General features: G+C 41.4%; 1 protein-coding gene across 5 annotated transcripts in view; it reads left to right on the forward strand.

The window, feature by feature from the left end:
* Positions 1-15,379, forward strand: part of GHR (growth hormone receptor) — a 421,312-nt gene that overhangs the window by 220,930 nt on the left and 185,003 nt on the right. For all 5 annotated transcript variants that reach the window (XM_073680288.1, XM_073680286.1, XM_073680287.1 and 2 more), the window contains one exon: positions 1,543-1,600. The gene's annotated coding sequence lies outside the window, so the exon portion shown is untranslated. The remainder of the gene's footprint in view (positions 1-1,542; positions 1,601-15,379) is intronic.

Raw genomic sequence — 15,379 nt, forward strand, 5'->3', positions numbered from 1 at the left:
GCATAAGTATGGGCACCCTTATCATTTTCTTGTTTTAAATACTCCTACCTACCTTTTACTGACTTACTAAAGCACTTTTTTGGTTTTGTAACCTCATTGAGCTTTGAACTTCATAGCCAGGTGTATGCAATCATGAGAAAAGCTACTTAAAGTGGCCACTTGCAAGTTGTTCTCCTGTTTGAATCTCCTCTGAAGAGTGGCATCATGGGCTCCTCAAAACAACTGTCAAATGATCTGAAAACAAAGATTATTCAACATAGTTGTTCAGGGGAAGGATACAAAAAGCTGTCTCAGAGATTTAACCTGTCAGTTTCCACTGTGAGGAACATAGTAAGGAAATGGAAGAACACAGGGACAGTTCTTGTTAAGGCCAGAAGTGTCAGGACAAGAAAAACATCAGAAAGGCAGAGAAGAAGAATGGTGAGATCAGTCAAGGACAATCCTCAGACCACCTCCAGGGAGCTGCAGCATCAACTTGCTGCAGATGGTGTCACTGTGCATCGGTCAACTATACAACGCACTTTGCACAAGGAGAAGCTGTATGGGAGAGTGATGCGAAAGAAGCCATTTCTGCAAGCACGCCACAAACAGAGTCGGCTGAGGTATGCAAAAGCACATTTGGAGAAGCCAATTTCTTTTTGGAAGAAGGTCCTGTGGACTGATGAAACCAAGATTGAGTTGTTTGGTCATACAAAAAGGCGTTATGCATGGCGGCAAAAAACACAGCATTCCAAGAAAAACACTTGATACCCACAGTAAAATTTGGTGGAGGTTCCATCATGCTTTGGGGCTGTGTGGCCAATGCCGGCAACGGGAATCTTGTTAAAGTTGAGGGACGCATGGATTCCACTCAGTATCAGCAGATTCTTGACAATAATGTTCAAGAATCAGTGACAAAGTTGAAGTTACGCAGGGGATGGATCTTTCAGCAAGACAATGATCCAAAACACCGCTCCAAACCTACTCAGGCATTCATGCAGAGGAACAATTACAATGTTCTGGAATGGCCATCCCAGTCCCCAGACCTGAATATCATTGAACATCTGTGGGATCATTTGAAGAGGGCTGTCCATGCTCGGCGACCATCAAACTTAACTGAACTGGAATTGTTTTGTAAAGAGGAATGGTCAAAAATACCTTCATCCAGGATCCAGGAACTCATTAAAAGCTACAGGAAGCGACTAGAGGCTGTTATTTTTGCAAAAGGAGGATCTACTAAATATTAATGTCACTTTTCTGGTGAGGTGCCCATACTTATGCACCTGTCAAATTTTGTTTGAATGCAGATTGCACATTTTCTGTTAGTACAATAAACCTCATTTCAAGGCAGAAACATTACTGTGTCCAACAGTTATTACATATATCAAACTGAAATAGCTGTTGCAAAAACACCAATTTTTAAAAAACATTAAGCTTAAGATTAATAGGGGTGCCCAAACTTTTTCATATAACTGTATATAAAAACGTATATGTAATTATAGGTCTTTGTTTCTATTATATGCAGGAACATGTGATGATATATTTTTGTGTTTAATCTTTCAGGACAGTGATCCCCCTTCAACCAGACTTATCCAGGCAGAATTATCAGACTGCATGTAGGGTAAGGATCCTCCGGTACTTGTGTAATATGTACGCCATAATATTGTTCTGCTCGCAAGCTCCTTATACCTTGAAACTAAATGTCAAACTGATCAACAGATTAGTTGGTTAAAGAGAGTCTATCATTAAAGTCAACCCTCCAAACCACACACATGGACATTAAAGTCTTTGAGATGTAAAACCATTGACGCCTTTATATCCTCGATCTGTTGCTGCATTCCTGAGAAATTTTAGTTTTAATTCATATGCAAATAAGACGTTAAGTACTCTGGGGTATCAGAGCACTTAAGTCCCAGGACCAGCCTCTTTAGCTTGATTGATATCTTAGTGTCAGTGTGATATTAGGCACCTCATTTGCACATGAATGAAAACTGTAGTTTCTCAGGAATGCAGCAACAGATAGAAAATATAAAAGTGTCAATGGATGTACATTTCTAAGACCTGCATGCCTTTATTATTTTGTTTTTTTTGGTGGGGGGGAGAGTGTTGAGCTTACTGACAGATTTACTTTAAAGATAAAATTAATCCATTTAGACATGGGTTTTAGGAATCATCAGGAATCTAGCACAGGTCCAGTGTATTACATTAGAGGAGGCTAAGCAATATAACATTCGCCTCCAGTAACAACCATCGTGTGTACTTGATATTTTATTTGTTGGTTACCAAGTACCAGTTTAATTCTGTCCATTTTCTGTTGTTTTTACAGTAAGGCAGATTTTACTGACTAAAATTACAGCAACCAATTACAAAGTGGCTTTTAATTGTCATAGTAGTTCAAAAAATGAAAGCTGTGCTATGATTGGCTGCACTGGTGATGGGCAACAAAGACATTTTTTTTTATAACTGAGGTACAAATATCTTGACATATTCTTAAAGGGGTCGTCTTGGCAAAATGAAAAGTTCAGCAGTGCCTTGCAGCTGTAAAAAATAACAAATTAGATGACACTTGCCTTCCGGCATCCTCTTGGATCCGGGGCTGTCTGCTCTGTGGCCTTTTTACTACAATGGAAGAAGAAACAACACCGTTCCACCAGCAACAGGACCGATGCAGCCTGTGATTGCCTGCAGTGGTCAAGTGAATTCTGATGAAGAGCTGCTGAAGTCACCTGACAGCTGCAGCCAATTACAAGCTGCATTGGTCCCGCTGTTGGTGGAACGGTGGTGTCTCATCTCCCTTGCAATCACAGGCCTGCTCTGGATCCAGGTGGGTGTCGGTAGGGGAGTATCACTTAGTTTGTTATTTTTTTTTACTGCTTCAAGCCACTGGTGAACTTTTCATTTTGCCCAAACAACCCTTTTAATACAAGAGTTAATAAAACAAAACAGAAGAAAGTAGCCCCACAGTGAAGATCAGAATAGGTCCCATTTTGGACAAAGGGGTCTGATCATTGATTCTCCACTTACCCCTTCTGTAACGTTTATAGATATATATATATATATATATATATATATATATATATATATATATATATATATATATATATAGATATAGATATATACACTGCTCAAAAAAATAAAGGGAACACTTAAGCAACACAACGTAACTCCAAGTCAATAACACCTCTGTGAAATCTACCTGTCCAGATATGAAGCAACACTGATTGTGAATCAATTTCTCCTGCTGTTGTGCAAATGGAACAGACAACTGGTAGAAATGATCGGCAATTAGCAAGATACCCCCTATAAAGGAGTGGTTCTGCAGGTGGTGACCACAGACCATTTCTCTGTTCTCATCCTTTTTGGCTGTGGTTTTGGTCACTTTTTCATTTTGCCATTGCTCTCACCCCTAGAGGTACAGTAGCATGAGGCGGTGTCTACAGTACAACCCACAGAAGTTGCTCAGGTACTGCAGTTCATCCAGGATGGCACATCAATGCGAGCTGTGGCAAGAAGGTTAGCTGTGTCTGTCAGCACAGTGTCCAGAGCATGGAACAGATACCAGGAGATGTGGAGGGAGCCATAGGAGGGCAACAACCCAGCAGCAGGACCGATACCTCCTCTTTTGTGCAAGGAGGAACAGAAGGAGCACTGCCAGAGCCCTGCAAAATGACATCCAGCAGGCCACAAATGTGCATGAGTCTGCACAAACGGTTAGAAACCAACTCCATGAGGGTGGTATGAGGGCCCGACGTCCACAGATAGGGATTGTGCTCACTGCCCAACACCGTGCAGGATGCTTGGCATTTGCCACAGAACACCAGGATTGGCAAAGTCGCCACTGGCGTCCTGTGCTCTTCACAGATGAAAGCAGGTTCACACTGAGCACATGTAACAGATGTGACATTGTCTGGAGACGCCGTGGAGAGTGATCTGCTGTCTGCAACATCCTTCAGCATGACCGGCAGTGGGTCAGTAATGGTGTGCGGTGGCATTTCTTTGGAGGGCCGCACAGCCCTCCATGTGCTCGCCAGAGGTAGCCTGACTGCCATTAGGTACCGAGATGAGATCCTCAGACCCCTTGTGAGACCATATACTGGTACGGTTGGCCCTGGGTTCCTCCTAATGCAGGACAGTGCCAGACCTAATGTGGCTGGAGTGTGTCAGCAGTTCCTGCAAGATGAAGGCATTGAAGATTTGGACTGGCCCGCCCGTTCCCCAGACCTGAATCCGATTGAGCACATCTGGGACATCATGTCTCGCTCCATCCACCAACGTCACGTTGCACCACAGACTGTCCAGGAGTTGGCAGATGCTTTAGTCCCGGTCTGGGAGGAGATCCCACCGGAGACCATCCGCAACCTCATCAGGAGCATGCCCAGGCGTTGTAGGGAGGTCATACAGGCACGTGGAGGCCGCACACAATACTGAGCCTCATTTTGACTTGTTTTAAGGACATTACATCAAAGTTGGATCAGCCTGTAGTGTGTTTTTCTACTTTAATTTTGGGGGTGACTCCAAATCCAGGCCTCCATTGGTTAATAAATCATTTTTGTGTGATTTTGTTGTCAGTACATTCAACTTTGTTCAGAACAAAAGTATTCAATGAGAATATTTCATTCATTCAGATCTAGGATGTGTTATTTGAGTGTTCCCTTTATTTTTTTGAGCAGTATATATATATATATATATATATATATATATATATATATATATATATAATGTGTATATACAGTACAGACCAAAAGTTTGGACACACCTTCTCATTTAAAGATTTTTCTGTATTTTCATGACTTTGAAAATTGTACATTCACACTGAAGGCATCAAAACTATGAATTAACACATGTGGAATTATATACTTAACAAAAAAGTGTGAAACAACTGAAAATATGTCTTATATTCTAGGTTCTTCAAAGTAGCCACCTTTTGCTTTGATGACTGCTTTGCACACTCTTGGCATTCTCTTGATGAGCTTCAAGAGGTAGTCACCGGAAATGGTTTTCACTTCACAGGTGTGCCCTGTCAGGTTTAATAAGTGAGATTTCTTGCCTTATAAATGAGGTTGGGACCATCAGTTGTGTTGTGCAGAAGTCAGGTGGATACACAGCTGATAGTCCTACTGAATAGACTGTTAGAATTTGTATTATGGCAAGAAAAAAGCAGCTAAGTAAAGAAAAACGAGTGGCCATCATTACTTTAAGAAAAGAAGGTCAGTCAGTCCGAAAAATTGGGCAAACTTTGAATGTGTCCCCAACTGCAGTTGCAAAAACCATCAAGCGCTACAAAGAAACTAGCTCACATGAGGACCGCCCCAGGAAAGGAAGACCGAGAGTCAACTCTGCTTCTGAGGATAAGTTTATCCGAGTCACCAGCCTCAGAAATCGCAGGTTAACAGCAGCTCAGATTAGAGACCAGGTCAATGCCACACAGAGTTCTAGCAGCAGACACATCTCTTCAACAACTGTTAAGAGGAGACTTTGTGCAGCAGGCCTTCGTGGTAAAATAGCTGCTAGGAAACCACTGCTAAGGACAGGCAACAAGCAGAAGAGACTTGTTTGGGCTAAAGAAAACAAGGAATGGACATTAGACCAGTGGAAATCTGTGCTTTGGTGTGATGAGTCCAAATTTGAGATCTTTGGTTCCAACCACTGTGTCTTTGTGCGACGCAGAAAAGGTGAACGGATGGCCTCTACATGCCTGGTTCCCACCGTGAAGCATGGAGGAGGAGGTGTGATGGTGTGGGGGTGCTTTGCTGGTGACACTGTTGGGGATTTATTCAAAATTGAAGGCATACTGAGCCAACATGGCTACCACAGCATCTTGCAGCGGCATGCTATTCCATCCGGTTTGCATTTAGTTGGACCATCATTTATTTTTCAACAGGACAGTGACCCCAAACACACCTGCAGGCTGTGTAAGGGCTATTTGACCAAGTAGGAGAGTGATGGGGTGCTACGCCAGATGACCTGGCCTCCACAGTCACCAGACCTGAACCCAATCGAGATGGTTTGGGGTGAGCTGGACCGCAGAGTGAAGGCAAAAGGGCCAACAAGAGCTAAGCATCTCTGGGAACTCCTTCAAGATCGTTGGAAGACCATTTCCGGTGACTACCTCTTGAAGCTCATCAAGAGAATGCCAAGAGTGTGCAAAGCAGTCATCAAAGCAAAAGGTGGCTACTTTGAAGAACCTAGAATATAACACATATTTTCAGTTGTTTCACACTTTTTTGTTAACTGTATAATACCACATGTGTTAATTCATAGCTTTGATGCCTTCAGTGTGAATGTATAATTTTCATAGTCAAGAAAATTGTGTGTCCAATCTTTTGGTCTGTACTGTGTGTGTTTGTGCATATATATATATATATATATATATATATATATATATTGTATAAGAAAAGAAGGCAGCACTCTGAAAAATTGTGAAAAAAGGGGACTTAATTAGTCCATCAGAAGTGGCAACGTTTTGGCTGAACAGCCTTTGTCAAGCCTTCACAATTTTTTGGAGTGCTGCCTTCTTTTCTTACACAATATATAAATTGGACAATGGAATCATTGTCTGGGAGGCCTTGCACCCAACTTTTAAGTCCAGTGCTGTTCCATCTGCTTATTTAATAAATATATAAATTATATATATATATATATATATATATATATATATATATATATATATATATACATACAGTACAGACCAAAAGTTTGGACACACCTTTTCATTTAAAGATTTTTCTGTATTTTCATGACTTTGAAAATTGTACATTCACACTGAAGGCATCAAAACTATGAATTAACACATGTGGAATTATATACTTAACAAAAAAGTGTGAAACAACTGAAAATATGTCTTATATTCTAGGTTCTTCAAAGTAGCCACCTTTTGCTTTGATGACTGCTTTGCACACTCTTGGCATTCTCTTAATGAACTTCAAGAGGTAGTCACCGGAAATGGTTTCACTTCACAGGTGTGCCCTGTCAGGTTTAATAAGTGGGATTTCTTGCCTTATAAATGGGGTTGAGACCATCAGTTGTGTTGTGCAGAAGTCTGGCGGACACACAGCTGATAGTCCTACTGAATAGACTCTTAGAATTTGTATTATGGCAAGAAAAAAGCAGCTAAGTAAAGAACAACGAGTGGCCATCATTACTTTAAGAAATTAAGGTCAGTCAGTCCGAAAAATTGGGCAAACTTTGAATGTGTCTCCAAGTACAGTTGCAAAACCATCAAGCGCTACAAAGAAACTGGCTCACATGAGGACCGCCCCAGGAAAGGAAGACCAAGCGTCACCTCTGCTTCTGAGGATAAGTTTATCTGAGTCACCAGCCTCAGAAATCGCAGGTTAGCAGCAGCTCAGATTAGAGACCAGGTCAATGCCACACAGAGTTCTAGCAGCAGACACATCTCTACAACAACTGTTAAGAGGAGACTTTGTGCAGCAGGCCTTCATGGTAAAATAGCTGCTAGGAAACCACTGCTAAGGACAGACAACAAGCGGAAGAGACTTGTTTGGGCTAAAGAACACAAGGAATGGACATTAGACCAGTGGAAATCTGTGCTTTGGTCTGATGAGTCCAAATTTGAGATCTTTGGTTCCAACCACCGTGTCTTTGTGCGACGCAGAAAAGGTGAACGGATGGACTCTACATGCCTGGTTCCCACCTTGAAGCATGGAGGAGGAGGTGTGATGCTGTGGGGGTGCTTTGCTGGTGACACTGTTGGGGATTTATTCAAAATTGAAGGCATACTGAACCAGCATGGCTACCACAGCATCTTGCAGTGGCATGCTATTCCATCCGGTTTGTGTTTAGTTGGACCATTATTTATTTTTCAACAGGATAATGACCCCAAACACACCTCCAGGCTGTGTAAGGGCTTTTTGACCACGAAGGAGAGTGATGGGGTGCTACGCCCGATGACCTGGCCTCCACAATCACCAGACCTGAACCCAATCGAGATGGTTTGGGGTGAGCTGGACCGCAGAGTGAAGGCAAAAGGGCCAACAAGTGGTAAGCATCTCTGGGAACTCCTTCAAGATTGTTGGAAGACCATTTCCGGTGACTACCTCTTGAAGATCATCAAGAGAATGCCAAGAGTGTGCAAAGCAGTCATCAAAGCAAAAGGTGGCTACTTTGAAGAACCTAGAATATAAGATATATTTTCAGTTGTTTCACACTTTTTTGTTAAGTATATAATTCCACATGTGTTAATTCATAGTTTTGATGTCTTCAGTGTGAATGTACAATTTTCAAAGTCATGAAAATACGGAAAAATCTTTAAATGAGAAGGTGTGTCCAAACTTTTGGTCTGTACTGTATATATATATATATATATATATATATATATATATATATATATATACAATACAGACCAAAAGTTTGGACACACCTTCTCATTTAAAGATTTTTCGGTATTTTCATGACTATGAAAATTGTACATTCACACTGAAGGAATCAAAACTATGAATTAACACATGTGGAATTATATACTTAACAAAAAAGTGTGAAACAACTGAAAATATGTCTTATATTCTAGGTTCTTCAAAGTAGCCACCTTTTGCTTTGATGACTGCTTTGCACACTCTTGGCATTCTCTTGATGAGCTTCAAGAGGTAGTCACCGGAAATGGTATTCCGACAATCTTGAAGGAGTTCCCAGAGATGCTTAGCACTTGTTGGCCCTTTTGCCTTCACTCTGCGGTCCAGCTCACCCCAAACCATCTCGATTGGGTTCAGGTCTGGTGACTGTGGAGGCCAGGTCATCTGACGTAGCACCCCATCACTCTCCTTCTTGGTCAAATAGCCCTTACACAGCCTGGAGGTGTGTTTGGGGTTATTGTCCTGTTGAAAAATAAATGATGGTCCAACTAAACGCAAACCGGATGGAATAGCATGCCGCTGCAAGATGCTGTGGTAGCCATGCTGGTTCAGTATGCCTTCAATTTTGAATAAATCCCCAACAGTGTCACCAGCAAAGCACCCCCACACCATCACACCTCCTCCATGCTTCACGGTGGGAACCAGGCATGTAGAGTCCATCCGTTCATCCTTTTCTGCGTCGCACAAAGACACGGTGGTTGGAACCAAAGATCTCAATTTGGACTCATCAGGCCAAAGCACAGATTTCCACTGGTCTAATGTCCATTCCTTGTGTTCTTTAGCCCAAACAAGTCTCTTCTGATGTTGCCTGTCCTTAGCAGTGGTTTCCTAGCAGCTTTTTTACCATGAAGGCCTGCTGCACAAAGTCTCCTCTTAACAGTTGTTGTAGAGATGTGTCTGCTGCTAGAACTCTGTGTGGCATTGACCTGGTCTCTAATCTGAGCTGCTGCTAACCTGCGATTTCTGAGGCTGGTGACTCGGATAAATTTATCCTCAGATGCAGAGGTGACTCTTGGTAATGATGGCCACTCGTTTTTCTTTACTTAGCTGCTTTTTTCTTGCCATAATACAAATTCTAACAGTCTATTCAGTAGGACTATCAGCTGTATATCCACCAGACTTCTGCACAACACAACTGATGGTCCCAACCCCATTTATAAGGGAAGAAATCCCACTTATTAAACCTGACAGGGCACACCTGTGAAGTGAAAACCATTTCTGGTGACTACCTCTTGAAGCTCATCAAGAAAATGCCAAGAGTGTGCAAAGCAGTCATCAAAGCAAAAGGTGGCTACTTTGAAGAACTAGAATATAAGACATATTTTCAGTTGTTTCACACTTTTTTGTTAAGTATATAATTCCACATGTATAAATTCATAGTTTTGATGCCTTCAGTGTGAATGTACAATTTTCATAGTCAAGAAAATACAGAAAAATCTTTAAATGAGAAGGTGTGTCCAAACTTTTGGTCTGTACTGTATATATATATACACAGTGCTGGCCAAAAGTATTGGCACCCCTGCAATTCTGTTAGATAATACTCAGTTTCTGCCTGAAAATGATTGCAGTCACAAATTCTTTGGTACTATTCTCTTCATTTAATTTGTCTTCAATGAAAAAAACACAAAAAGAATTGTCCTAAAGCCAAATTGGATATAATTCCACACCAAACCTAAAAAAGGGGGTGGACAAAAGTATTGGTACCCTTTGAAAAATCATATGATGCTTCTCTAATTCATGTAATTAACAGCACCTGTAACTTACCTGTGGCACCTAACAGGTGTTGGCAATAACTAAATCACACTTGCAGCCAGTTACCATGGATTAAAGTTGACTCAACCTCTGTCCTGTGTCCTTGTGTGTACCACATTGTGCATGGAGAAAAGAAAGAAGACCAAAGAACTGTCTGAGGACTTGAAAAACCAAATTGTGAGGAAGCATGAGCAATCTCAAAGCTACAAGTCCATCTCCAAAGACCTGAATGTTCCTGTGTCTTCCGTGCACAGTGTCATCAAGAAGTTTAAAGCCCATGGCACTGTGGCTAACCTCCCTAGATGTGGACGCAAAAGAAAAATTGACGAGAGATTCCAACGCAAGATTGTGCGGATGGTGGATAAAGACCCTCGACTAACATCCAAACAAGTTCAATCTGCCATGCAGTCCGAGGGTACAACAGTGTCAACCCGTACTATCCGTCAGCGTCTGAATGAAAAGGGACTGTATGGTAGGATACCCAGGAAGACCCCACTTCTTACCCCGAGACATAAAAAAGCCAGGCTGGAGTTTGCCAAAACTTACCTGAGAAAGCCTAAAAGGTTTTGGAAGAATGTTCTCTGGTCAGATGAGACAAAAGTAGAGCTTTTGGGGAAAAAGCATCAACATAGAGTGTACAGGAAAAAAAAGAGGCATTCAAAGAAAAGAACACGGTCCCTACAGTCAAACATGGCGGAGGTTCCCTGATGTTTTGGGGTTGCTTTGCTGCCTCTGGCACTGGACTGCTTGACCGTGTGCATGGCATTATGAAGTCTGTAGACTACCAACAAATTTTGCAGCATAATGTAGGGCCCAGTGTGAGAAAGCTGGGTCTCCCTCAGAGGTCATGGGTCTTCCAGCAGGACAATGACCCAAAACACACTTCCAAAAGCACTATAAAATGGTTTTAGGGAAAGCACTGGAGACTTGTAAGGTGGCCAGCAATGAGTCCAGACCTGAATCCCATAGAACACCTGTGGAGAGATCTCAAAATGGCAGTTTGGAGAAGGCACCCTTCAAATATCAGGGACCTGGAGCAGTTTGCCAAAGAAGAATGGTCTACAATTCCAGCAGAGCATTGTAAGAAACTCATTGATGGTTACCGGAAGCGGTTGTTCGCAGTTATTTTGGCTAAAGGTTGTGCAACCAAGTATTAGCTGAGGGTGCCAATACTTTTGTCCGGCCCTTTTTTGGAGTTTTGTGTGAAATGATCAATGATTTGATTTTTGCTTCATTCTCTTTTGTGTTTTTTCCTTGCAAGCAAATTAAATGAAGAGAATAATACCAAATAATTTGTGATTGCAATCATTTTCAGGAAGAAACTGAGTATTATCTGACAGAATTGCAGGGGTGCCAATACTTTTGGCCAGCACTGTGTGTATATATATATACGGTATATATATATATTTTCTTTTTTTATATATATATATATATATGTATATATATATATATATATATAATATATATACAGTGCCTACAAGTAGTATTCAACCCCCTGCAGATTTAGCTTTAGATTTAGTTTGATAAGATGCAAATAAGTTAGAGCCTTCAAACTGCAAACGAGAGTAGGTTTTATGAACAGAAGCATAAATCTTACAAACCAAAAAGTTATGTTGCTCAGTTGAATTTTATTAAATTTTAAACATAAAAGTGTGGGTCAATTATTATTCAACCCCTATGTTTAATATTTTGTGGAATAACCCTTGTTTGCAATTACAGCTAATAATCGTCTTTTATAAGACCTGATCAGGCCGGCACAGGTCTGTGGAGTTATCTTGGCCCACTCCTCCATGCAGATCTTCTCCAAGTTATCTAGGTTCTTTGGGTGTCTCATGTGGACTTTATTCTTGAGCTCCTTCCACAAGTTTTCAATTGGGTTAAGGTCAGGAGACTGACTAGGCCACTCCAACACCTTGACTTTTTCCCTATTGAACCAGGCCTTGGTTTTCTTGGCTGTGTGCTTTGGGTCGTTGTCTTGTTGGAAGATGAAATTACGACCCATCTTAAGATCCTTGATGGAGGAGCGGAGGTTCTTGGCCAAAATCTCCAGGTAGGCTGTGCTATCCATCTTCCCATGGATGCGGACCAGATGGCCAGGCCCCTTGGCAGAGAAACAGCCCCACAGCATGATGCTGCCACCACCATGCTTGACTGTAGGGATGGTATTCTTGGGGTCGTATTCAGTGCCATCCAGTCTCCAAACGTCATGTGTGTGGTTGGCACCAAAGATCTCGATCTTGGTCTCATCAGACCATAGAAACTTGAACCAGTCTGTCTCAGAGTCCTCCAAGTGATCATGAGCAAACTGTAGACGAGCCTTGACATGACGCTTTGAAAGTAAAGGTACCTTATGGGCTCGTCTGGAACGGAGACCATTGCGGTGGAGTACGTTACTTATGGTATTGACTGAAACCAATGTCCCTACTGCCATGAGATCTTCCCGGAGCTCCTTCCTTGTTGTCCTTGGGTTAGCCTTGACTCTTCGGACAAGCCTGGCCTCGGCACGGGAGGACACTTTCAAAGGCTGTCCTGGCCGTGGAAGGCTAACAGTAGTTCCATAAGCCTTCCACTTACGGATGATGCTCCCAACAGTGGAGACAGGTAGGCCCAACTCCTTGTAAAGGGTTTTGTACCCCTTGTCAGCCTTGTGACCCTCCACGATCTTGTCTCTGATGGCCTTGGAATGCTCCTTTGTCTTTCCCATGTTGACCATGTCTGAGTGCTGTTCACAAGTTTGGGGAGGGTCTTAAATAGTCAGAAAAGGCTGGCAAAAGAGATCTTTAATCCACACATGTGAAGCTCATTATTCTTGGTGCCTGAACTACTTCTTAATACTTTAGGGGGACCAAACAGAATTCTTGTGGTTTGAGGGGTTGAATAATAAATGACACTCTGAATTAACTTTTAACGTTTTAAAAAAAAACAAAAAAACAAAAAAAAAACAAAATTTGCTGCAGTGCATTTCCCACTTCCAGGCTGATCTACAGTACAAATGTCACAATGCCAAGTTAATTCCGCATGTGTCAACCAGCTAAATCTGCAGGGGGTTGAATACTACTTGTAGGCACTGTATATATATATATTTTTTTTTTACACACAATGCTGTGGCAGGTGTGGAAAGAATCATACAAAGTAAGGGTACTTTCAAAAATAGAAGTGTTAACTGTTTTATTTTTATCAATAAAAATGCAAAGTGAATGAACAAAAGAGAAATCTAAATCAAACCAATATTTGGTGTGACCGACCTTTGCTCTCAAAAAATCATCAATTCTTCTAGGTTTACTTGTACACAATTTGCAGGGTCATTGTTCCAAACATCTCGGAGAACTGACCACAGATCTTCTGTGGATGTAGGGTTGCTCAAAGATACTTTTATATCTTCATTTAAGCCCAATCAGAATTGGTTCTTAATGGAAAATGGAAAAATTGCAATAAAAAAACATACATTCAACAACGCCTAGTGACTCAACTATGCAAGAAAACATTAGAATCGGGATAAAGAAAAATGACAGCAGGTTCTCTGGACTGACTGAAGAGTCAATATGTGAAATATTTGGCTGTCACAGAAGGCAGTTTGTTTCTGAAGGGCTGGAGAGCAGCACTATAATAAGTGTCTGCAGGCAACAGTGAAGCACGGTGGAGGGTCCTTACAAGTTTGAGGTTGCATTTCATCAAATGGAGTTGGGGCTTTGATCAAGATTATTAGTGTCCTCAGTGCTGAGAAATACAGGCAGATACTTATCCATCATACAATATCATCAGAGAAGCATAACATTTGCTCTAAATGTATTCTCCAGCAGGACAACAACCCCAAACATACAACCACAAAGAGCAATCTTCAGCATAAAGAAGAACAATGAGTTCTGGAACTGATTATATGGCCCCTTAAAGATTTCAACATCATTGAGTCTTTCTGGGATTGCATGAAAATACAGAAGGATTTGCTGAAGTGAATTCCACGGAAGACCTGGGGTTAGCACTCCAAGATGTTTGGAACAATCTCCTAGTTGATTTCCTGTTTGCAAGTGTACTGTGTAAGTGAAGTTTTTGGACCCCCTTAGGCTCCATGATCCTGGTGAAACTGCAACCCCTGTGCCCACTATAGGTACATGTAAGAAGGACTCTAACTTGGAAAAATACATGATTTCAGAAAAGTAAAGTTCTATTCTAGTGCCCTCTAGGGGTTGGATCACGTATGGCAGGTGCATTGGTCTTGGTCACTCATGTCACATACAGTGTAACTTGATCTGCTATATATATGTGTCCTGGAGATATTTCTCGGAGATGGTTAGGACTGACAATGATGTATGGCTCTATGAGTCATTGTTTGCATATTACCTTGAACCACCTGCTGCACAAAAATCTCCTACTAGTTATACTTTATTATGGTGCTAAAATTCACATTTCTATGGTGCTAAAGATTAACTAATGTACCTTCTAATATCACACCTCTTATCTAAAGCACACAAGCTATTAGTAATAAACATTCAGGAACAACCTGGCAATGGCGACGCCGTACAGATACCTGCAAACAGGAAACATCCAAGAGGGTATAAAAGAAACAATTCAGCCCTGATTCTAGATTATCATACTTTACACGTTGTATTGGGACATCGCTTTCTGATATATCATTCATTGCCAAGTTTATGTCCTCTATGGGAGTGATGTAAATGGAAAACCGCATCAATGAAGTGAAGACCCCGATATTGCCCTTCAGGACCTGCTCTTAGTATAGAAGGAGCTGATAGAATGTTGTAGTTCGACAATGGGCCTCTATCACAGAGGATGGGTGTCCTCTCCACTGACGTGCTGTTGAGTGCACACTTGTTTTGCCTTGTAGTATCTTTTTTGCTTGGAATTGGAGTAAGTATGACGTGGAGTAATTTTATATTCTGTTCAACCCTTCCTTGGTTAATTTGGCTTCTTCATATCAAAATCCACTTCAAATATTCTTTGAGTAGTCTCCCTAATCATTTCAATGGAAAATCCACTTTGCGGCTCATACGTCTTATTTTTTGAGATTTTTTTTTGTCACGAGGTTTTGAAAACCTCACTAAGGAAATAGAGAAGCAACATGTCACTTCTGTGAAGCAGATTCCTGGTGGAATCAAGTTCAAACTTGACCCTGTCAAGTCTAAATGCTGAAAAAATACTCTGGAAGAAAAATGCGTAAAAAACGTCTTCAAAACCTTTTTTTCAAAGAGTATTTGAAGCTGATGTGGATTTTGCTTACAAATCTACATTATAAAACACTATGTGAATGTGGCGCCCTGCTGCGC

The sequence above is a fragment of the Phyllobates terribilis genome, unplaced genomic scaffold (assembly GCF_046119375.1).
Source record: "Phyllobates terribilis strain yellow unplaced genomic scaffold, ASM4611937v1 Scaffold_1__5_contigs__length_1240528914, whole genome shotgun sequence".
Classification (NCBI taxonomy): Eukaryota; Metazoa; Chordata; class Amphibia; order Anura; family Dendrobatidae; genus Phyllobates; species Phyllobates terribilis.